The sequence below is a fragment of the Monodelphis domestica genome, chromosome 2 (genome assembly GCF_027887165.1).
Source record: "Monodelphis domestica isolate mMonDom1 chromosome 2, mMonDom1.pri, whole genome shotgun sequence".
Taxonomy (NCBI): Eukaryota; Metazoa; Chordata; class Mammalia; order Didelphimorphia; family Didelphidae; genus Monodelphis; species Monodelphis domestica.
The window spans coordinates 254811341-254835946 of NC_077228.1; the positions used below are offsets into that span (position 1 = coordinate 254811341).

At 36.9% G+C, this 24606-nt stretch overlaps 1 long non-coding RNA gene across 2 annotated transcripts in view; it reads left to right on the top strand.

Annotated features, from left to right (window-relative positions):
- Positions 1-13300: 13300 nt before the first annotated feature.
- LOC130456845 (uncharacterized) overlaps positions 13301-24606 on the top strand; it is a 52262-nt gene continuing 40956 nt past the window's right edge. Inside the window, exons 1-2 of one of the 2 annotated variants that reach the window (XR_008915869.1) lie at positions 13301-15219; positions 23785-23872. This is a non-coding gene — a long non-coding RNA (uncharacterized LOC130456845). The remainder of the gene's footprint in view (positions 15220-23784; positions 23873-24606) is intronic. The other variant, XR_008915868.1, reaches the window with a different exon arrangement.

Consider the following 24606-nt stretch of genomic DNA (forward strand, 5'->3'; position numbering starts at 1 on the left):
TCCTTACAAAAGTTTCTGAAACTGCCCTCTCTCTCTTCTCCCAATTTCCTGGTCTGGGAAACTTCTCTTTACTGACAGTATTTACTTTCCTCTACTTCAAATGATTATTAATAAATCTTATGAAATATAATACTTGGAGTTATTGTCTTTTTTATCTTACATTTCTGGCAACTTCTTCAGAAAACGAATTCTCAAATTTTTTACTGCAATAGCTTTCAGTAAGGATAGTAAATTTTTCCGGGGGGGGGGGGTCCTCCCACCATGAGAGCTGAGAGCCTGATAGCTGTGTCTCTCCATGTGTGCCCTCTACTCTGTGGCTCCCCTGCTGCCTCCATCCACAGTTGCTGCTTGCTGTTTCTACACCCGCCCACCCTGAGAGCTGGGAGTGGTGTCTCTGTACCCCTGCACTCTCACAGTGAGCTGCCTCCTGGCTGCTCTGTGGCCAGCTCCCACAGCTGTCTCCAAGTTGAGTCTCTGTGGAGAAGGTGATGTATATATTTCCCCAAGCTGAGTAGCTGGCACTGCCTCTGGTCATGGCTATACCCTTCCCCGCTCCCATTTGGGTTTCAAAAGCCATTTGAACTCTGACTTTCAGCTGAAGTGGCTTTTAGATTCTGGAGCAGTGCTTTCAGGCTGACCAGTCATACCCCCGTCCTAACTTCCAAATAGATTTTTCTAAGCTGACCCTAGGCTCCTGTCTGAGAGGGTAAAAACTGAGGAGTTTTTCATGGGGGAGAGGGGGGAAGAGTCTCCTCTGCCAACTTCTATACCCTACAACCCAGCATTATGGGGGAGGGGGAAGCAGGTAGCAAGTCACTGGATTTGAAGCTAGAATCTTTGGAAATAAGCCTCTGATTTTTTTTTCCTTTTTCTCCTGACCCAAAACATTGGTATTCTGTCTTTCATATTCAAATACCCTATTGTTCTCTCTGGCAGTTTTACCCCTTGGGAGGAGAGGATGGAAGAATACTTTTGCAAACCTCTTGACTAACTCCTCAAAAGTTTTTCCCCCTTCTCTTGGCCCTCAAGTAATTCTTTTTTGATTTGCCATTAAGCTAAATCTGAGGTACTATGGGGTCACTGGTTTTACCTCTGTGAGGGGGAGAAGGGTCAGAATCTTCTCCCAAACATTCCTTGTGAGGCTTTTACTCCTAGGCAGTGCATACTAGGGTAGCACCACCCATGGACAGGAAGTAAATTGCAAGCATGACCCAGTTTCCTGCCTATCTCAAACAGTTCCTATTTCTGGAGAGCCTTACTGAGCTCACACAGTGCATTACAGCTTTACAATGTCTTTTCTTACTAAGGTTCCTAGAAGTACTGGTACCAATTGAATACTTTGAAATTTATCCATTCCTCCCCAAGGAGGAACAACTGAAATCTATCGTGTATAAGGTGCAGAAGGGAAATTCTACCTAGATTCTGCAATACATCCAATATAGGATTTATCCACACTATGTTCAATGCTGGTATGTGTGACCAAAGGAATCTCAAAGAATGATGATACTGGGGAGGGGAAGAAACTTTAATGATATATGGAGGTAAATTTTAAGCCTTTTCAGACCCCATTGTTTTATTGCTGTTAACTCTTTCAGTTTTGTTCCCCTCCAAATAGTGAACAGGTCTTCATTAGAATTGTAGAAAAGGACTCTTGAATTCAATGCCTGTATTCTGTCATGCTTACTGTATTTGCTAAGTGTTTGCTTTAAAATTCAAATTTGTTTTTTAAGTTCACATATTAATCTGATCTATACTATTCTGTTACACTGAATCATTTTCAGCTACTGTGTTTTAGCTATTAGCTATATGTTCTGTTACATTGTCTTTATTTGTACCTTCCCTATGACTGTACTGGAGAAAATACCATTGTAAAAGCCTATAAAAAACTTTCACAAACCCCTTTCAGTGGCAAAACCACAGGTCCTTATGAATGCTGGGTTTGTCACCAAATCCACTCAGGTGACCTATATGGCTTTTTGTTCCTTTTTGGCTTTGTTAATTATCACATAGATGATGATGAATGGACTCCATAGAACTAGTTATAACCTGTATACAACCTTTGGAGAATTTAATGAGCTAAACATCTCAATTGATTTTAAGGGGTCTTCAGACATGATTTTTAGATATCTAGTAGCACAAATACCTCTGACTGATCATTTGCCTGCCTCTGAGATGTTTGTATCAAGAGGTAGGGATCCATTAGTAATTAAAGTGAAATGCAATAACACTGTTGTTTTCCCCATCTCCACATTTATTAAAAATGTAATGGATGAGACATCTGAAGTGATTTTCACTATTGTAGTTCAAGACTCCACATTGAAATGGACAGGGCATGTTGGAGACAGATTTTTTTTGTTTGTTTGTTTTGTTTTTTATAACCTCTGACTTGGAATCAATACTGTTTATTGGTTACAAGGCAGAAGAGTGGTAAGGACTAGGCAATGGGGGTTAAGTGACTTGCCCAGGGTCACACATCTGGGAAGTGTCTGAGGCCAGATTTGAACCTAGGACCTCCCATCTCTAGGCCTGGCCACTGACCTACCCAGTTGCCTCCAGGAGACAGGTCTTTTACACTGTTACAGTCTCATACCAGAGAGAGGGAGATTCCCCCCAAATGGGCTTGGTTACCCTGTGATAGGTTACAATCTGGGAGATGGGAAGGTTTTTCCTGGGAAGCCTAGTAGCTTCTGAATGGGTTTTTATATTTGTAACTCTTTAGCTTACTTTACCCTTCCATCAGAATGATCTAGATTCTAGAATTGGTGACATTTTAGACCCAAAATGTTTTCAGCAGCAGTACAGAGGTTTGTTTTTTTCTGGTTTCTCCTGCCAAATTTTGGAATGATCTTAATAGACTTTGTTAAAAATATCTCAGCCAAAGTTGAAAGATTTGCTAGATCTGTAGAACTTGTGACAAATGTCCATGAGATTCATAGTTGTTTTTTTTTAATGTCATACAGGAAGTGGCTATAGACTCATGTGAATCTAATGATAGTGGATTTGTTTGCTATTGATCCCATGATCCACATTGTTAGTGCAAATTGTTGATTTTCACCAACAATGTGGATCATGGCCAAGTTAAAAAGGAAATGGATCTCATTTTTTCAGTGAGAAACTTTGTATTCTACCTCTCCTTGGCTGACATGGTGTGTCACTGATTGTAAGCTATATATTTTTTTATTTTTAAAAAACATTTTAATTTTATTATTCTTCTCCCTTTGTCAACATGGAATCTAGAAACCCCAAACTTGTAGCCAATAAGATCTGATGAACCCCAAGTTTTAGGGCTACCTTGTAAGTTGGAGACCCCAAAGCTTATACTTGTTCCCTGTTCCCACAAAAATACAACCTGAAGGGAATCTCAGGCTAGCAGTTTCAGACTGAATAATGGACCCTAAGGTAAATGACAATCCCAGTTAGGTGAGGCTAAGCAAAAGCCAAGTGACTCTGTAATAGGAAGAGGATGTTTGCAAAAGAACTGTGTAAGGCAAATGTTAGAGTGATTGACAGGAGCATGTGACAGAGTCACATGGGAGCCTAAGGGTCAAGATCTGGGTAAAGATTCTAAGGTCTCAACAGTCTTGGCACTTCTCTCCTGAAGGACCTTGGATTGGAGGTTTGACAACAGGTTTCTGGCTTTTGGTGATACCATCTGAAGAGAGGAATCTTTTGAACTGGCTGCTGACAAGCTGGAACAGAAGCACTAAAAACCCACTTCTCCACTGGACCTCCTTTGGACATTTTTCATCTGAAGATCCTGGCCCATTTGACTGAACTCCACTTGTGAGATTTGGTGTTGGGGAAACTTATTGTTTTAGCTTAGCTAAGTTAGATTAAGAGAGGTTTATAGAAATTAGGGTTTAAGATTAATTGTAATAATTCTCCTTACCCCTTTTCCTTCTTCCCCATCCCCCCAAAATAAATCTGATATTTATGTTTCCTTCTTGTTCATTCCTCTACCAAATCCCATGATTACACCTCTTTTTGTCTTAGAAGCTTCTCCATTGTATCACATCCCTCTTTTGGGGATTGAACTCAGGACCTTCAGCTTACAAGACTGACATGCTGCCTACTGTGCTAAAGAGGCACTTGGCTTTTCTTTAGCTTCACCTAACTGGGATTTTCATTTACCTTAGGGTTCATTATTCAGTCTGAAACTACTAGCCTGTGATTCCCTTCAGGGTGGATTCTCACAGAAACAAGGAACAAGTACAAGCTTTGGTGTCTCCAATTTACAAGCTAGTCCTAAAACTTTGGGGTTAATCAGATCTTACTAGGCTATACGTTTGGGGTTTCTAGATTCCATGTTGACACCTTGTATGTTCAATAAAGTATTTGAGTTTTCTTTCTTTCATTTCTTTGTACTCGAAGCACATGTTACAAGTATTAAAGGGTTTTTTTTTTTTATTTTGTACTAGGGTAAGTTTAAAATTTCCATTAGCTTTAATGTCAATGCATACCCAAAAGCTTTAGCGTATAGAAACCTGCCATTGTTTGTTAAAAATTATAGGACTTTGACTAATAATTGTGTCTGATTTCAGGAGAAGGGATTTTAAAAAGAGCCAATGTACAGTGCCAAGGAACACATAAGAACCTGCACAGTTCCAACAAGAACAAGGTCAAAGAGATCAACCCATTCTGGTGGAATTGATGAGATTCTGTGCCAAAACATAGGACTTGAACAAGTTTAAGGTTTGAGGTTGAGGCTGTTTGACATATGTCAGATGCAGCTCTTCTCTGTGCCAAATTCTACCAAGTACCAAAGTTTGACTATCATTCTGGTTCCCTTATCCCTGAGAGAAAAGGTTAAATCAGACCAGTGAATGTTATTTCCCATTTGCTGCTAAATCTAGTCCCTTTTCTTTCTTTCATAGTGTGGCAAATTTCCTGTGGTCCTGGCTGCTGATTGGGTAAGTGCATATTTACTATTATAGGCTTATAGGACAAAAATCACTTTAATTGGGCCCTTATTCAAGGACTTGTTATAGATTTATTTTTCCTTACTTAGAATTTACACATAAGACTTTCGATATTTTATATTTCATTCAGAGGTTACTTTTTCCTCTTTTATTTGGATTTTTTGATGTTTTTTATTTTCTTTTTCCAATTGATTCATATACCTCATAACTCAGCCATGTATCCCTGAGTAATCCATGTGTTTGTCAATATCCTCCTCAGGGGTGATTCACTGTATTATTATTCTATAATACAAAGTTTTTAAATTCTTTTGAGAGTAATTCTAGGAGAGGAAACTTGCTACCTCCCTGAATCCAGAAAATGAACCATTTGGAGAAGGAGCCATTAAGATGCCTGCAGAAACTGCACACTGCACCAAAAGATCCAGAGTGAACTTTGGTATGTGGTGATTTTGAACTGTGGGGGGTTGAACTCATTTGTTTATGCAAAAGGGGACTGCCCCCAAATGATTTTTTGTCAATGTAGCAATCATGAATTTTGTATTTTTTCTCTTTTATTTCCCTCTTATCCTCAAATTATTGTAAGTTACCCTTAGAAACTGCAATATTGTATGTACCTCTAGTTAAAATTATAAGTTGGTTATGTTTACATCATCCATTGGGGAGACTAGTCTCCTAAAGGATCACAGGGGGTTATGTAATTAGAATTTGTACCCTTGAACTACATTTCCCAGCATTCCTCTTTCATCCCCATGTTATATCCTTATATCTTGTAGATAAAAGTTTCTGTAACTCTACTCTCTTTCTCCTCTTGCTTTCACAGTCCAGGAAACTTATTTTCCTCTACTTCAAGTTATTAATAAATCTTATAAAATATAATATTTGGAGTTATTGTATGTTAATTTTTAATCTTACAAGCCTCTGACCTTAGGAATATGGTGTAACCAGAATAAATCATCCCTAGTAAATACTGACAAGTGAACAAAGATGGCATGCATGTTCCTGTTTGAGTTTTGCATATTTCACTGATAAATAACATTTCAAATCTCAGGTATCCCACCCCCTCCTCAGTTTTCTCTTTGAAAGTCAAGTAGTGGTCCTTGGTATGTCATGTAGCCACAACTCTCCTATCCTTCAGAGAGGCAGTTTTGCATCTTCACTCTGCCTCCTGGCCATAATCCTCTCTCCTAATAAATTTCTCTATTTTATAAGATTTGTGTGGTAAGCTCATAATTCTTTGGGTGAGTCTGCTCACCCAAACCAGGTTGGACTTCCTTCCATGACAAACAGTCTCATCTCAGACACTTCTTAGTTGTGTGAAACTAGGCAAGTCACTTACTCCAGGTAAGTCCAGTTGCTGCTTTTCTGTCTTAGAATCCCTACATTGGTACATATTGTCACAAATGAAAAGAAGTCCATTACTGGACTAGAACAAACAGTTAATAGTACCTTCTCTTTTGGGAAGCATACATTGCTCTTTTTTCTAGTAAGAAATGATAGGAAATTTCCCTACCCTACCATTTCCATCTAATCCCCTCTACTGTCCAACAATGACACACATAGAAACAAGAGCATGTGCTACCCAAGCTACTCAGAAACCCTGGCTGCTTCCTAACTTACAGACAGGGCAAACAGCACTGGAGGATAATGGAATTGAATGGATGAAAGAACATCTCTTTGTCTTAATACCTCTGACAAGGTGAATGTCCCCCAATCCTACCAAATTATCTGTTAAGAAGTGGGACCTCACCTAGTAATGTGGAAAAAAGGCAAAGACTCCCTTTCTGATCAAATTATAAAGGTATTTCAATTCAAAGCAGAATGGCTGTGATGGACCAAAGAAACCAATTATTAAAAAAAAAAGAAAGCCAAGAGAAGAAGAGACAGAGAAGATTGTACCGAAGTATAAATGTTTTTGAGCTCAATTATTCCTCTAAACTGTATTTTATTCTACCATATTGAACTGAATATGAAAAGGACCTTAGAAATGATCTCTGACTTTCTTCTTACTGACAGAGCCAAAAGAATTTAAATTAGCTATCTAATGTCAGATAACTAACTTGTAGAAGAGTAGAATTAGAAACCAGATCTTCAGACTTTTAGTGTTATATTATTAATCAAAGTCCAAGATTATGGGAAACTTTTTAATACAGACTAGTCTCTACTAGGTTATAGTAAATGCTGGAATTTAATGGAATATATATAACTGTCCACGATTTTTGGGCAGTAACTCTGATGCTTCACTAGGTGGTGATCAAAACCAGTGTAATTGCATTTCAGGACTGGCTCAGTATGGTTTAGCTGTATTGTGGGAGTGCCCCCCCCCCCTTCTGCTTATAGCACTTTTTTTCTCTAGGTGGACAAATGCCAGAGATTCTTTGTAACTATGAATTTATTGGTGAAATATTATTTAACGTGCGTCTTAAATATATCAAAACATTTAAGCAAATCATATGATTTCAAATGTATAAATGTATTAACACAGGTAATTATTGTGCTTTTTAAAATATCAAAATTAAATATAATTTTATATTATATATATATTATATGTAATATATATATAATATAATACCACTTTTCTTCCAAAATCTCTCCCTCCTTCAATCTGTCCTCCATTTACCTGTGAAACTGATGCTTTTCTATAGTACATCTGACTATTCCATCCCCCCCATTCGATAAACTACAATGGTTTCTATTACCTGTAGAACCAAATATAAAATCCTTTGTCATTTAAAACCCTTAATAATCTGGTCCCCTACTCCCTTTTTTGTTTTCTTGTATATTATTCAATATAGCCCCTTTTCTCCATGTACTATTTGATCCAAAGACACTGGCCTCTCTTTGTACAAGATGTTGGAAATTTTCACCGGATATCCCCCATTCCTGGAACTTTCTCCCTCATCATCTCTACCTCTTGGCTTCCCTAGCTTCCTTCAAGTTCCAGCAAAAATTCTCCCTTTTGCAAGAAGCCTTTTCCTATCCTCAATCTTAGTGTCTTCCCTCTGAGATGATTGCTAGTTTGCCTTTTTTACACTTTGTTTATACAAAGTTGTTTCCTTGTACTGTGAACTTTTTGAAATCAAGGTTTAAAATTTTTTTTTGTTTTTGCCTTTCTTTGTATTTCTGGCACTTAACAGTGCCTGACACATAGTAGGTAATTAATAAATACTTGTTGACTTGGCTGTGGGGTAAGAATCTAAGTCAGGTATTTGCTGCTGTATATAAGATCATATATACATATATTTGGAACTGAAAGGCATTCAAAAAGTCATCAAAACTAATACATCATTTTACAGATGGGCAACTGAGCTCAGGAAAGGTCAGTTTTGGTTCCAAGTCTTTCTTCCTCCAAATGTAGCATGCTGTATCTATGCTATATTGCCTTCTATAATTTTAAGACAAGAATGTGAATCAAAGGATTGTGGTGAATGAAGTGTATAGACATGTGCTTTGAAGCAGTTTCAACCAAGAGTTTTTGATGCTTTGCCTTTTCCCTTCCTATTAATTTGCAAAGGAAGGCAGAAAGAATCTCAGGAGTGTTAGGAGGAATGTATATGGAGGAGGATTTACCAGACCCAGACAACAATCTTCAGATATTTGTTTGAAGGACAAACCCTAAATAATGCTGGAAGTGTGCAGCTGTATAGGTTGATAACTAGAAAGTGTCTTGGAGTAGTTCAATGTCCTCATTTCACATGCGAGAAAACTGAGATCAAGAGAGATTGAGACTTATCCAAGGTCACACAGGTAAGAAATGGCAGGGCTAAATACAAATGAAAGTCCTCTGACTTCAGATTTACTTTCTTCAGTGATAGGCTGATAATCATAGAATGAGAAGTTCTAACTCTAAGTTAGAGGTTTGGAGCTAAAAACCTGCCTGAGGTGAATAGAAATTTAAAATGAAAAGAAAAAAAAAGAAATAGGTTCAGTGCCAAAAGGTGCTACTTAAGTAATTGACTGTATTATGTACTATACAAGCTCTCACTTGTGGCTCCCAGTAGCTGCTAGCATGCGGCAGCGGCAGTGGCAGTGGCCACACCCCAGGCAATGGCTTCGACAGGCCGGCTAAACCTTGTGAGGGTTGTCATCGGGTCGTAGACCCCTGGTAAACTAAGGCTTTGCTCACCCAGCATGTGAAGACTGCTTCAGCTGAACAGACGGAAGAAACCAATAAGAAGGTTCAACGGTTGAGAGGGTGACGCAGCAAAGCACTGTGGAGTACTTAGGGCGTGTTGGAGCACAAAAGACAACATGACCATTCAATGCAGCTGAGGAAGTCTACAGGTGTAACGATTTTTCGTGCCACTGGACCCAGGCTTCCAATGCTGAGAGAGTGGGACTGTCTCTGTGCATCGACTTTTCCACTTAAATCTCCTTCACGCACAAGTATTTTTGTGCACACTCATCTACATCACAGATGAAAGCTCACAAAGACAATCATCATCCTCGGTTACCGAGAGACTACTACTATACTGTTTTCTAAAAATTTGGCCTCTAGTAGCCAAATTTCTTCTGACACATTCCTGTGTACCAACCAAACTGCTCTCTCCAAGATTACTAATAATCTCTTAGTTGCCAAAGGCAATACACTCTCTCCTCCATGATTCTCTTCTCTCCAGTTTTTTGAAACACTCTCATCTGATTTCCTCTTAGCTATCTAATCATTCCTTTTCTGTCTCCTCCTAATGACATTCTCTAACTGTAGATGTCCCTTAGGGTTATGTGCTAGGTCCCCTTCACTTCTCCCTTTATATGATTTCATTTGGTGATCCCATCAGTTCTGATAGATTTAGTTGCCAGCTTCATGTTGATTCCCAAATATACCTTCCCTGACATCCAATCTTACATCTCCCACTGCCTTTCAGGCATCTCAAACTGAATGTTTAGTAGATGTCTCAAACCCAATACAGTCAAAATAGTTCATTACCTTTCCCTTTAAACTGCCAACCACTACCTCTTCCTTTCCTATTACTGTAGAGGAAGCCTAAGTCCCCATGTCCAGCCTAGTAGCCATCCCTTATCCTCTGAGTCTTTAATAGGTAGGGAAAGGGGATTTCTGGAATCAAGGGGGACTTCCCAGCCCATACTTTGCTCCCTTTGTAGTATGATATCGGGGTTTCTCTGCTGCCATGGGTGATGGTTTCACATCCCCAGGCTGCTCAATAGAATTCTCCTGATGATTTGCATGATGGTGGCCCTATGGATGGGCAAGCATAGACAGAGGTTTCTGCTAGATACAGAGTCTCCGCTGGGGTTGCACATGAAAGGAGATCTATCCACTTACTCCCAAGTAAATTGCACAAATCAAAAAAAATTTTGGGGCCAAAACGCACAATGTAATTTCCAATTTATGCCCAGGGTCTTAGCCAATTGCTGAGTCACCCTAGCTACAAAAGCAGGCCCATTATCTGACCCTATGCCCAGTGGGAGCCCAAACCTAGGAATGATCTCTGATATTAATTTCTTAACTACCACTGAGGCAGTTTTCATGTTTTGTTGGATATGCTTCTATCCATCCTGAAAAAGTGTCTACCAGGATGAAAAGATACCTGTACCCATATTTCCCTGGCTTAATTTCTGTAAAATGTACCTCCCACTCTTCTCCTGGCTCCAACCCTCTTAACCCAATGCCCTTTGGTTCCCTCGGTCCCCCCTTTTGATTAACCCATGCACATGTTTCACATCTTGAAGTGATGTCTTTGGAGATTCAGTGCATATTATGAAAGAAAAAGTCTCTGGCAGGACTAGCCATCCATAGGGGAGCCATACAGCCTCCAGGAGGGCCAGAATCTCAGGCCTGTTCTTGATATCTTTGCCACCAGCAGTCAGGAATCCCCATTCCTGGTACGGTGCCCCATGCCATCCCATCCCCGCCCCCCTCCAAATATCTAAGGGAAAAGGGGTGATGGTCTCTGTATTCTGCAGCTTTTTCAGAGCTGAGAATGGGTGTAGAGCTGTTCCTGCCTGTGGTCAGGAGAGAGAGGTATTGGCTATAGGCTATGTCCAGGGCTTCAGGCTAGAATAGTTGCCCAGGTTACAGTGACATCTGGGTGATGCCTCTGAGTGCTTTTACCCTAGAAGCAACTAGAGAAGTGACAAGGTTACAAAATCAAAGTCCACGTATCCAACAGGGGAGTAGCCAAAACTTGAACAGGGAGGGAAAGGCTGCAGATACAGGGTATTTGGGGGCGTGTCCTCAGTGAATTCCTGGGTCCTAGGTAGGTGGGGACCTGCTTGGAGATCTGAATGATGCCCAGCAACTGCTTCCCCCATTGGCACAAGGGAAACAGTCAGATAGAAGTGTAGAAACCAGGACTGTGGCAAAAACTAGAACACCAGATAGAAACAGAGAAAATTAGCACAATAGCAATTGGCATTACACATTTGCGTTTGGGTATCTTAGCCAACAGACTTCTTCAGAAATCATCTTCTGACAGGAATAGATCCCTTTAGGAAATCGGATTCCTGAGTTGTTTGCATAGTTGGTATGTGATGTTTCTGTTAAAGAGTATCCTTTTGCAAAGTACACATTAACTATAAACATCAATAAACACTTGAACAACAATATTTTACAGATGTATTTCTTTACCCCAGATTCTGAGAGAAATTCAAGAAAGCTTTGAGCTATATTTCCAAGCTCAAGATTCAAACTTCAACTGTAGTAATTAAGGCTACAAATACAAGCCATCTATGAATAAACTTCACCTACTTCTCGAAGAATGTTCCCTAACAATTTAAGAATTTTCAATTATTAACCTAATAGGTTGTTTGGGGAAATGGAAATTTTAATTTTACAATTTGCATTATGTGCTGATTATGGGAATGTCACAAAGAAAAAGCCAATAGGGAAAATATGCCCTCATGTCCCAAGGGACACATAGTGAGGGCTTCACATACAGGCCAAAGTTATCACTGGCTCATGCCATTATTGTATCACTCAAGGATTAACAGCCTAGATGGTCAAAAAAGGTCTTTCCCCACATGAGGCCAGAATATGCCTCTGTAACTATCCAAGGACATTCTCTGTCCTTGGTGTACTTTATCACCATTAAGTCCCAGAAGCCTTCTTTTGCCTTAAAAGACAAGTCTCACCCATTTCAGCTGAGAGAAATTCTGCTTATCAGCATTTCAGAAACAAATTTCCATACCCTCAAACAAGCCTTTTATATTCCTACAAGGCTGATCAGTCAATTATTCTTATGTATTTTGGCAATAATTTACATATCACACTTTAGTCACAAACCCTGAAATAAAGAACATGAGTGCTGAATTGAGTAGCTCCATAATAATACAAATCAGGGCTGTATCATCTCTTGGACCTAGGCCATCTGAAAGACTAAGACAAGGCCATACAAGAATCACTTCAGGGTAACTGTCCAGAGAAATTAAAGAATCATTATGTGATTTTCCCACAACACATACATTAATTTTAGAAATTATCCCTAGGTCAGGGATCCAATTATAAGAGTAGAACATCTATCTGTTCTCTTTCACCTCCCTATGTGTCTCCTTCCCTCTCCCACCTTCCCTCCCTCTGTCTGTCTGTCTATCTGTCTGTCGCTCCCTTCCAAACCCTCTGCTTAAAAAGCAGAACAAGACTTTCATTCTTCCTTCACAAATCTGAATACTCAAGCTTTGATCTTTAGATCAAAGTCCCTTTCTTGCAAATTCAAATCCAACACACCTTCCCACCTTCTCTGACATGCTTAAGTCAAACAAATATGCTATTGGTATCACTTCAATTGCTAATCAGTAACCCAAAAGAATTCTGATTTAAAGGATTACATCATTGAACATCTTTAGCATAGTGTTCATCAATTATAAATTTCAGTTCATAGTACAAATTGGTAAACTGAGGTAACCTCTGAATATTGAACAAAATCTATGGTGCAGATTTACAAGCTTTTGTTTACATCCAAACAATACTTAAACACATATTTTAGCAGCAACTCACATAACAATCATAAAATTCTGAGCAAGCATTTTTCACATATATGCCATTTTAACATCCTACCCATTCATTGGCCACTGTTTGCCACATATATCTATATATAGATCAAAATGTAATCAAAATATCAACCAACATATCCCCCAAATTCATGTGAGGTAACTTATCAATTACATATCACTCAACTCATTTTATCATTCTGGACATGGAATGTTTGCATTAAGATTCCACAGCTTCAAACAAACCTCTTAGTCAGACAGGGCTGGCAACATTTGCTTGCTTGAGCACCTTAAGATCTCTGAAATATACAATTAAAATATACTCATCTTTAAGTTCTATCACACAGTGGTTGTCCACTCTTTGAGGTCCCTATTTCAGTCCCTAAGTGTGGAACAATTATAAGCACTTCTTTCTCCTTCCTATATGCAAGGAAGGGGTTAATAGCTTCTGAGCAATTTATCTTAAGGCTGCTTGACTCATTTTAGATTTTATTACTTAACAGCCTTGTCCCGTCCTTCTTTAAACAATGAGCTTACTATAATTTAAAATGCTAAATGCATCAAACCTCCTTGATAATAATTTACTCTCAGTAGATTTCATTTTGAACTCCACACTTCAAAATAACTTTTGATTAAGTTCTTTAGCAATGTTTCAGTGCATAACCAAACTGAAGTCAAAGCATTTCCCTATACTCCTCTCACACTTGTCTAAAGTAGAATAGAACCTCCAATTTAGTCTTCTTTTAGCTCAAAATTTTGCTATATACCTGATTAAATTCCATCAACACCATTCCAATTTAGTATTTGTAAAGTTATTTCCTCTTTTGCAAAATACCAATTTCTTGGTACTTGTATTATTAAACCCCATGCACAGATTAACCACTTTAAAAACTTCTTGTGTGTCATATGATTTCTTATTGCTAGTTCTGACAGCACATGCATTAAAATAACATCCTATTTGAAAAAATCCCAAGTTTAAATTCTAGAATAAATTCTTCTCAACAACATAACAACCTTTTCTGGATGACTTTTACATCTATAAAGTAGCCAATACAATTTCTGTCCTTATAGAATAAACATTCCTCTCTGTGTCAGGCTGGCTATCAATAACATTTAGACAATTCTCAACTTCATTGAAACCATTATGCATTGCAAGGTCTAACAAAACAAACCTCTAACCATGAGTTTTGTGCTCAATAAGATCTGGCTAACATTTCACATTTAACTAACAACCAGTAACCACAATACATGAAATTAAATTTGTACCATATCAAAATCATTAGCAATCCTCCCAAGTTGCATACATCAACCCTTAGAATCAATTTTAAGTGAAAATTGCTAGATGTGGAGTAAAAACCTCCCTTTTCTGCTCTGAATCTTTCTTTCTCTTTTTCACTCTTTTGGGGGCCCAACCAAAGGAAGAAAGAGGAAAAAAATCATTGAACAGGTCATTGTTTTTGTCCTCTATTAAGGATTTTTCACTGTGGGAAGTTTAAGCTTGCAACTCCTACCTTTTTACATAGAGATGAGACTGTGACAAAGACAATGACAAACAGAAACATACAACTTTGTGGCAAGCATGCTTTGAGAGGAAACCCATAGGACATACTCTCTCACACATTCACACACCGTTGAACCCAAAGGTTACCCAGAAGTCACTGAAATATGTCTCTTTAATGACCTGGCTGAGGGACTAAAGCTGCGTCCAGGAACCCAACAGCCTCCACTGAATCTGGATTTATAGAACAGAATAGAACTCCATGGCAAAACGGTACACCAGGGAAAAACAGAACTCTAGGGCCCAAACAGAACTTCAAGACAGAATCTTCAAGCAAACAGACTTCTAGAGTAAGACAGGCCCTGGGGCAAAACAAAACAGGACTCCAGAGAAACAGAATTAACTTACAGAACAGAACAGAATAGATGGTTCCAAAATCAGCCTAAATTTTGCTCTAAATCTCAAATGCCAGAACCAGGGGCGGGCTCCGGAGAGGACACCATTCACTTCTGTCGATTTCTGACCCAATCCCTCCTGGAATTGGGAACTGCATACTCTCCAAGTCCGCACTCAGAAACACCCCCGAAGGGGACAAAGGTTCAAGTCTCCTTCACAGGCTCTGGCTTAGCAAAAGCTGTCCAAGTAGGCTTTGGGTTACTACCCAAGCCGTTTAGTCGTATGCCACGGGCCTAGAGAACTCTCCCACACACAAGCACACACACACACACACACACACACACACACACGCACACACACACACAGGCACTCTTACAGCAGCCCTCTCCGAAGTCCTTACCTCCTGGTCCTTGGGCTCGAGATCTTGCTGGGCGTCTCCAACTGAAGTGGTGCACTTCACAAGTGAGTTCAAGCACCCAGAATTTCAATTATTGGAACCATGATTTATTAATGAAAGAACAAAAAAAAATCTACCAGCTGGTAGATCTACTACCTTCCCTTGTGGAAGGGTGCATCAGACTGGCATTATATGATAGCTTATATATGTTACAAGATACAAAGTTATTTCTTTTTACACATAGACTTAATCAAACAAACCTTATCACTGACACAGGAATGTGGGGTCAGAGATGAGGAGACAATCCTCAGATTTATGTGGGAGCTGTTATATAGGAGCTGTTTATTTTAGTTACTTAGCCCTAGTCAGCCATATGTTATCTTGCTTCCATCCTGATCTCTTTGATAGTCCTGAAATTCCTTTGTCTCCTGCCCCTTTCTAATTCACATCCCCCCAGATGAGTAGAAACTGATCTGCTGTCTGCATAAACAGCTCGACTTCCTGGGGAAGGGAAGCCAGGTCTGTTCCCTAAAAAATGCTGGCAGGGGTCTATCTGCTTTGTCTACTTTTAATTTTTCCATCTTGCCCCTTTTTGGACTTCTTCATATACATATGTACATACACATATTGATTATCTCATTTGATCCTGAAAACAACCTTGGGAGATATAGATTAGATGAGTCTCTGAATACTAGGAGGCTTTGGTTTGAAGTATAGTAATAATGTAAGAGCTAGGTAAAAAACAGGTTGAATGTAAAGAAATTAGTTAAGGGTGTTTTCTAACAGGATGACTTCAGCTGCTATAAACTTGCTAAATGGAAAAGATTTATTTGTTTATTTTTGAAAGGTTGGAAGATCATTGGAAGAGTGAATCCTACCACTGGTCCAATGATCATCCTCTAGTGCAATCTATAACTTGAAACCTGGGAAGCCTATCAATGATTCCTGGCCTTCCTCTATTGCTTTCTCTGGTCTGCAAAACAAAAACAGAAAGAAAAGAAAGATTTTCTCAGGAATTCAGATGCTTTGCTAAGACAAGAGAGCTGGTTGAAAGCAGATTTGACAAATAAAAATCTGTTAGAAATCAGTTGGGTGGGAACTGTTTATATTGACCAGAGTCAATGCTGAGAAATTTTTCTATGAACTCTGCTGTGCTGGGAGAAGAATCTTGGAGTCGATTGGACAAAGCAGAACCCTTGATATATTCAGATTTGAGGAATTTGGGAGTTTTCCATCTGGAAGGTGAACTGCTATTACTGTAAAGGTCTAGATCTTATTTCAGTCCCTTGTTGAAGGTAACTGAACAAAAAGAGCTGGTCATTGCTTCTTTAGCTTAAGGACAGAAGAGGAGGGTATTTGTCTAGCAGGAATCCCAAGGGTCCCAGTTCAGAATTATGTCTTGAACCCCTTTATTAGAGTCTTTTTTTAACCCTCACTTTCTGTCTTAGAATTGATACTAAATATTGGTTTTAAGGCAAATGAATGGTAAGGACTAGGCAATTGGGGTTAAGTTACTTGCCAAGGGTTCATATAGCTAAGAAGTATCCCAGGCTATATTTGAACTCAGAGCTTCCTCTCTCTCTCTCTCAAGTGTGTGTTCACTCTCTACCTGGAGATTATATGCTGACTCAATAAAAGTGTGACTCAGGTCTTTGGATTGATCATTATATTCTGACATTTGCCTTACAGAGAGTAGCTATCATGATTATTCTTGTTTTTACTGGATCATTAAGCACATATTTTGTGTTTAGGAATAATGGAGTTATATGTCAATATATGTTCTAAAGACAAATACACATCTGACACAAAGAAGTAGGGGGGTTACTTTTTACAACTCTGGTTAGGGGAAGCTTTTATTACCAAATAAGGGGGAAGTGGAATGGACTATTTTGATTGCATAATCTAAAATATTTTTTTTTCATCAATAAAACTACTGAAGTTGAAGTTAGAGGGGAAACAGTTAACAGGAAGGGGAAATTTTTATCAGAAAGTTTTTCTGATAAAGATTTCATAGCCAAGGAACTTACTCAGATTTGTAAGAGAATTTGTAGAGAAAAGACTAAAGGTTAAATAATTCAAGCAGTTTTCTTTTTTAAATATTGTTTCTTTTTTAAACATTATTTACTTTTTATCCTTTGAATTCCAAATTCTCTTCCTCCCTCCAACCTCTTCCTCAGTCACTGAGAAGGAAAGTAATACGACATCAATTATATGTGTGAAATCATGCAAAATATATTTCCACATTAGCCATGTTACAAAAAATAAAAATAGAAAAAGCAAGAAACATAAAGAAAGTGAAAAAATACATCAATCTATACTCAGAATTTGTCTGGTTTCCTTCTGGAAGAGAATAGTATTTATTTGGATCATGAATCCTTTTTTTGTACATATAAATTCTTATCTTCTTTCTTTGTTCTCTTTGAGATATAGACCTCTAAGTGGTATTGCTGGGTCAAAGGGTAAGCACAGGTTTTGTTACTATTGTTGTTTTTTTGTCTGCACAGTTTGATAGTCCTTTGGGCACAATTCTAAATTGCTTTCCAGGATGGTTGAACCATTTCACTGTACTAGTAGTTCATTAGTGTACTTATTTTTCTCATCCCCTCAATACAGATGGCTCAGGATTGCTTTAATTTGCATTTCTCTATACTCAGTAGTGACTTAGATCATTTTTCATGACTCTTTCTGAAAACTATCAATTGAAGAATGGCTCTTATTTTACAAAATTGACTAAGTTCTATACTCAATGTGAATTTCAGAAATGAGACCTTTATCTGAGAAACTGGATATAATTTTTTATATTGCTTTATTATCTAAGATTCTTTTGTCAGAAGTAGTTTCCCTGATTATCTCTTTCAATTTGGTCTATTTTTGCTTTTTCTTTAGCTGAAATCATGATTGCTCTTCCTACTTATTTTTTTCTTCTACTGAAACATATTAAATTATGCTATAGATTTTTATTTTAACCCTGTATTTTCTTTCTGTTTCAAGTATGTCTCTTATAAATAACATATTGTTGAATTCTTCAGTGGACAGAGTACCAAGCCTGAAGTCAAGAAGACTCATCTTCCTGAGTCCGAATTTGGCCTCAAACACTAGTGTCTGTGTGACTCTGGGCAAGTTACTTAACCTTGCTTGCCTCAGTTACTCATTTATAAAATGATCTGGAGAAGGAAATGGCAAACCATATATTTGCTAAGAAAAATCCAAATGGGAACACAGAGTTGGACATACCTCTAGTGACTTAGGATAACAACAAATTCTATCTCCAGCGCTCAGTACATGGCATATAGTAAGCAATTAATAATGTTATATTCATTTGCAAGATTGTAAGTCAGATGGTATGAAGTATCAGGTCATGGGAAATAAAGAGATTGAAGAACTGGAAGGCCAAAGGGTTCAAAGTAGTTGATGTTTCCAAAGCATATGCTGAATTCCTCTGGTATAAAGGATAAAAAGAAAGACTGTGATACTTTCTAATTTTTTTTAAAGAATGGGGATTATGTTTTCTAATGAGTTTTTTCTGATTCTATTGAAATAACCATATGATTTTTGTTGGTTTTTTTTGTAATTAACATAGTGAATTTTGTTTATTGTTTTCTTAATATTGAGTTGTTTGGATTTCTAGTATTAATACAGGATGGTTATAAGGTATGATCTTTAATATGTTATAAACTATTATAGTTTTATGGTCTATTTTCTCCTCTGTCATGTAACTTTTCCTTTAAGAATTTAGATGAACTTTTTGGTTTACTATTGATATTAATTAATTTTCTATGGTATTTTTAGAAAAAAGTAATTTCTCTGTTTATCTCTTTTAATTAGATCTAATTTTGCTATTGTATTATCTGACATCAAGATTGCTACCTCTGATTTTTTAAAAAATCCATACAAGTTTTACAGATTCAGCCCTTATTTTAAATTTCTTTGTACTTTTCTGTTTGAAATACGTTTCTTGTAAATTTCTTGTAAATAGATTGTTGGATTTTGGTTTCTAACCTATTCTGTTATCTTCTTCCATTTAATATATGAGTTCACCCCATTCGTTTTCACAGTTAAACTATATACTATATAGTAGATGTGAATTTTCCTCAATCTTACTCCTTTATACTTTTCCATGTCTTTTTTCCCTATCCCCTCTTTAAAAGCCTGTTTTATTTCTATCTTCCTTTAAACTACTCTCCATCTTATTCCCCCCTCATCCTTTTTACTAACTCTCTTTCCCTCCTATTTCCTTATACATATTTTATATCCAACTGGTATGCCTGTATATTCCCTCTTTTAACTGATTCAAATGGGAGTGAGGTTCTAGTGTCATCTACTCCCCCTACCCTCACTCTTCCCACTTTTGCAGTAAACTCCTTGCAATTCCATTGGAGAAACATTAAAAACTTTCCCTATGAAATAAGAATGAGCACAAAATGTCTATACCATTATTTGATATAGTATTAGGATAGGTATACACAATTTAGATTTCTGAGAAAAAAAAAATTCAATTACCAAAGATATCACCTTAAAGGGAGATTCCTGAGACTGAACCTAGTTCATGTAACTCTAGAACTTCCTAATAATGCACCAAAAAGTTAAATTGACTACTTTCAGCATAGCATGGTTCACATAAACTGGAGGGCTTCAGTACTTGAGAATGCTGTGGGGAAGTTCTTGAGCTCTGTCTCAGATGATCTTTTCCAACTGTGAAATGCCGCAATTTTAAAATTTGAATGAAAATTATAGCAAAATCCTCCTTTGTTACTCAATTTAAAGAACATTGAACAGAAGCTAAAAATGGAGGACATAATAAAACTGACCATTTATATGCCTGTAAAATTGACAAGAGGCAGTGAGCTGAAATGGCAGCAATCAGTTATATTTAGAATCAAAGGTTTGAGATTATTAGAAACTTAAAGGTCATGCCTGACTGGGTATTTTATACACACACACACAGTTATAGATATGTTTCTAAGGATAGATATAGAAGATGTATCCACATATCTATATTGATCTAGATCAGATGATATAGATGGATGATATAGAGATATAGATAAGTGATGTTGATATATAATCTATATGTTTCTTTGTCTCTGTCTCGTTCTCTGACTCTTTAACTGAGACCCAAAGATAATATGCTTATTGCCACCTAAATAGTAGACACCAAAACCTAGATTCTAGTCCAGTTGTTTTGACTTCAAATTTAGGTTATTTTAAACTATGCAACAGAAATACATTCTTAACATCAAGTAAGGGATAGTAAACACTATGATGGGTGATCCAGAGAATTTATAATATAGGGACAATAGAGTAAAACTGATACACTGGGTTTTAGTTTCATCTGTAAAATGAATATAGCAATCTCTGTCACACCTACTTCAGAGTTCTTGTGAAAAGCAAATGAAATAATGAAGAGTGCTTTGTAAATGCTTTGTAAAATAACTACTAGTTATTGCTATAACCACTCATTCATTTTTCAGCACTTGCTTTCATTTTTCCCATTGTCCCTGGATTTCTTCCAGCGTTCCTAGACCATCACAGATTACCACTGAGAAGTCTCTTATTCCTCAGAGAGAAAGACAAAAACTATCCATATCATCATCTTAGTTATCCAAACAAACAGCCTGCTATTAATTACTCCTTTGAGGTCCATTTTAAGGTAGCTGTCAAGGGTTCCATTTGGGATGCTATCCCTTGTGGGGCTCTTGCATCTGTCAGGAAATCTGCTTTGCATAAACCAAAACTATTTAGCACCCTGTACTTAATATGCAGAGTCCACCATTCAATTTAGGCCAATAGATTCAAAAGGGAAAAAAAAAAAGTCTTTTTTTGGTACATTTTTCTTCTTCTTCTTTTTTTTTTTTGCTTCAAAACAGATTAAATGCAATGGTAAATAGAGTGAGTATTTCTGGACCTTTTGCTTTATTTATATAGTTTTTATAAGGCTTGTTAATAGTCAAGGAGATGGATTAGCTAAAATTGGAAGTTTTTTTCAACCCATACTCCAAATTAAATCCCACTCCATAATCCTTGACAAGAGGTTATTTGATCTGAAGACCTCTAATTATGAAAAATCCTCTGCTCAGATAAGTAGATGGCACAATATGTAGTACATACAATAGACAGGTTCAGAAAGATTTGGACTTAAATCTTATCTTGAACATCCACTAGTTTTATGACTCCAGGTCAGTCACTTTATCTCTATCAGACTCAATTATGTCTTCTGCACAATGGGGGCAATAGCAGCTTTTGCAGGATAGGGTTGTTGTAAAGATCAAAAGAGAAAAAAAAACTTAAAATGTTACATAAATATTAGCAGTTTCTATTACTACTACTACTACTTCCTGAAGCAGTTAGTTGAATTTTTGTATGGTTTTAGTGTTAGGAAATTTCCCTCGATTGAGCCTAAAATTCCTTCTGCAACTTTCATTTATGGTTCTTTTTCTTCTTTCTGAGGTCAAACAGAGAAAATTTAATCAGACAAATTATTGTCTAACTCTTTTTCTTCTATCTTATACTTAAAAGTCATTTTTAAACCTATGGGTAACTGCTGTCTTTTTTTTTTTACTTTTAGATTTAATCTTAGTTTCAAGCTTAGTTGCTTGGGATCCTGATTCTGTCATCAATTATATAGATTATCCCTACCAAGTTAGTGCCCTGTCCAGATTTGACAAGTTTCACATAATTGATAAAAATATTAAATAGCACCATGGCCAAGCACAATATCTCCATTGGAGATCTCCTGACTAAATGACAATCTAACAATTAACAACTACTTTTTGAGTCTGGCTATTCAGCAGTTCCAAAATCATTCCAATTGTATTATGAACTATTGTCCATTTCTCTTTTTTCTCCCACAAGAATATTTTGTCAAATATTATCAAATATAAATAACAAGATGTATTTTGTTAAATGTTTTGCTAAAATCTAGGCAAAATATTTAGTGTTCCCTCAAATTATAAGTTTAGTATAATCCTATTGAAAATGGAACTGTTTAGTGTGACATTACCTGTGTGACAGGAAACACATTACAGGACTGGAAAAAGGCTAATGTTCTGATATTCAAAAAAAGAGAGTGGAAGTGGCTATGCATTACAGGCTTGATTATAGCTTGCTTGACTGTTTCTCTGTACATTGGAATTCCTCCAGTTCATCATTCCTTTCAGCACAATAGTATTCCATCACCATTAGATACCACAATTTGTTCAGTCATTCTCCAATCAATGGACACCCCTTCATTTTCTAATTTTTTTGCCACCACAAAGAGCTCAGCTATAAATATTCTTGTACAAGTGTTTTTTTTTTTTTCTAAAAACCCTTACCTTCCATCTTGGAATCAATATTGTATATTGGTTCCAAGGCAGAAGAGTAGTAAGGGCTAGGCAATGGGAGTCAAATGACCTGCCCAGGGTCACACTGCTGGGAAGTGTCTGAGGCCAGATTTGAACCTGGGACCTCCCATCTCTAGGCCTGGCTCTCAATCCACTGAGCTACCCAGCTGCCCCCTACAAGTATTTTTCCTCATTATCTCTTTGGGGTACAAACCCAGCAATGGTATGGCTGGATCAAAGGACAAGCATTCTTTGTAAATGTATGTTCTCATTATCAATATTTTGGTCCTCAAACTTTACCCTAAACTTCCTACTCAAGCCATTTTAGTCATCAAATAAACAAGCAAAAAGACATTTAAATAGAGTTTTTAAGTTATATCTTATGATAGCCTTTTTAAAAAATTTCTTACCAGGACTCTTAATTGCTATAATTTTGATTGAATTCATTTATCACTAATTGATTACTAGAGTGTTTTTAACTGATTTTATCAGATTTTTTTTTAATGTGAGAAACTATTATAATATCCTTCAGAGAGGGAGAATTTAAAATCATTCATCAACCATTTCACTCATGACCAGAAAGTTCTTCTCACCCTTTCTTTCTTTTCACATGAATTTCCTTTTCAGAGGATGAAGAACTGATATGCATTTTTTATATGTTAGCCTTTAATAAATTTACAGACTGTTAGAAGCTAAGCAGAGAGAAAGCATAAATCTATTCCTTGCTAATCTGTTCTGGTTTTATTTCACTGACATAGTCCAAGCTTATTAATTTATATAATATACATATTATATAAATATATATGTAATAAATTATAAACATGTAAATTGGAGTCATTATTGATCAAGTAAAATAGAAATATTAAGAGCAATCCATTTCCATTCCTAGTTACAAATCATTCATCCTATTGATTGTAGACAAAGAAAAGTCATAGGATTTAGTGATATAAATTACTTTAGATGTTGTTGAGTATAATCCCTCATTTTACAAATGAGAAAACTAAGGACTATTTGAACCTTGGTACTTTGACCAAGCATTTTTTCTGCTATAATATTGTGCCTTCTGTGTTATAAACTATTCAAATATTGTTAGTTTGTTTTCCTATCCAGTCACCTGCTAATCTTTCCCAAAGTTTACTTTTTTCAGAATCAAATGGATAAATCCTGAAATGGATCCTAGATTTGCTAATAGTTGGCATTTCAATTTAAGAATATATGTCTATATTAATTACCACAGTATAAGATGTAAAGTACCCCTTCATTAGTCAACCTTAATTTTGATTTGGTCATTACCTTTCTATAATGTTTTAGGTTTAAATCTTGTCCAGAAAGGGAAATGAAATTAATCAGTATTTCCTAACTGATGTCAGGATGAATTGGCCTTTCTTGACATGTGAAGGTGAGTAAATCAATTATATTTCAATCCTCTATACTCCCTATATTCAATTGCCCATATACCAAGTTTCTTATTACTCTGCTAACTAGACTGAGCCCAGGACCAGATCCTCAGGGGTCCATTCCCCTGCTCTCCTGGACAGTGAAAGTAGGGAGAAAAGGAGGAAGGGAATAAGAATTTATATATATATATAAGAATTTATATAAGTGCCAGGCATTGTGCTAAATGCTCTATAGACATTATCTCACTTGATCTTCTCAAAAACCACTGGGTGATAGGTGATTTATTATTTCTTGGATTTTGCTTTGTTTGGTAATTTTTTAATTTATCTGACTCTGTGACCATATTTGGGTTTTTCTTGGCAAAGATATTTGAAGGGCTTGACATTTCCTTCTCTAGCTCATTTTACAGATGAGGAAACTGAGGCAAACAGAGTCAAATGACTTTCCCAAAGTCACATAGCTAGTGTCTGAAGCCAGATTTGGGCTCAGTAAAATGAGTTTTCCTGATTCCAGGTTCTAGCCACTAAGTCACCTAGCTGCCCAGGAACTGGATTTTGTTATTATACAGAAAAATTATTCATTTTGATGGTTTATTTTCTAGTCTGTGATTTTACTAAAGTAATTTATTCTCTCAATTAGTATAATCATTGATTATGAATTCCAAAGAAGCATTTTATTTTCTCTTTGCTTATTTTTATCATTTTAATTTTTCTTTGAATTTTTACCACTGCTCCA